The following is a 1,014-nucleotide window of genomic DNA, read 5'->3' as shown; positions in this document are numbered from 1 at the left end:
GGAACTATGGAGCAGTCCTTGAGTCTGCATATAGGGGGATGAAAGCCCTGCGTGGCAACAATGACGATGACAGCCATGACGATGATGATGCCTGCTGGGTCACAGGGAAAAAATTGAGGCCGCCGAGGGAAACGCATCCCTTGCCAAACCCCTGACCACCTTTCCTCTGGGCACCTGTGAGCCACCATCACCACCGCCGCTGACCACAGTCAACTGGCCTGTGAGGCAACCCCAGCTGAACTACCGTGGTGGCCGCTGGACGGCGACTGATCGTCAAGCAACACTCAGATGGGCGTAGCCCTGGGAGGAACATGGGGCCGCAAGTGTGTTTAAAGTGTGGATGACCAATGTGTCCTGCAATTCACATTAATTCTTGCAGCTAGCTGCATTCTTCATTAACGCACGAGCCCAGTGATCCACCACTGAGAGTTGTCTGGCTTTCAGCACCGATCCCGCACCCGTGGAGGGGCTGGGACCGCTCACATGGGGCACCCCTTTCTCTTGTGCTGAGGATGTGCGGGCGCGTGCCTGGCTTTGACCGTCCATACTTGATAGTCAGGAGTGCAGACATAGGAGATCCAGCCACACTGAACTGGAATTCTTCCTCAAACCTCCACACTATGGTGGCACTGAAGGAGATCTGAGCAGTCTGGGTCCCGCCTGGTGCAATGATGCCCTCCTCAGGCGCAAACTTGAAGCAGAAGCCCACGTTTGCAGTTGAAGGGCTATAGGTGAAGGGAGTATCAATAGCTCCTAGGTTTATCAGTTCCACCTGCAGCAGCAAGAAAGCAAAATGGAAATACATGTGGAATCTTCCCTTCTTGTGAGTTATTGTCTAATGATGCAATTAATACCCAGAAATAGCAGACAATGCTATGAATGGCAAAAAAATACAACAGGACAAGTTCTGCCCTTTTTCATGCAAAGCAGTGGCAACTCCACAGAACTGGAGTCCACAACCCTGGGGTTATCCCATGGACACAGAGCAGTGCACCTCTGATCAGCACCACCAAG

The 1,014-nt window shown here is 52.8% G+C and overlaps 1 pseudogene; it reads right to left on the bottom strand.

The window, feature by feature from the left end:
- Positions 1-278: 278 nt before the first annotated feature.
- LOC128937718 (5.8S ribosomal RNA) lies at positions 279-431 on the bottom strand (annotated as a pseudogene).
- Positions 432-1,014: the final 583 nt, after the last annotated feature.

Source organism: Melozone crissalis, unplaced genomic scaffold (assembly GCF_028551555.1).
Source record: "Melozone crissalis strain CALT ecotype California unplaced genomic scaffold, PUWL_Pcris_2 ptg000021l_1, whole genome shotgun sequence".
Taxonomy (NCBI): Eukaryota; Metazoa; Chordata; class Aves; order Passeriformes; family Passerellidae; genus Melozone; species Melozone crissalis.
Note: the sequence above shows the minus strand (reverse complement) of the source record. Positions and strands in the feature narration are given on the sequence as shown.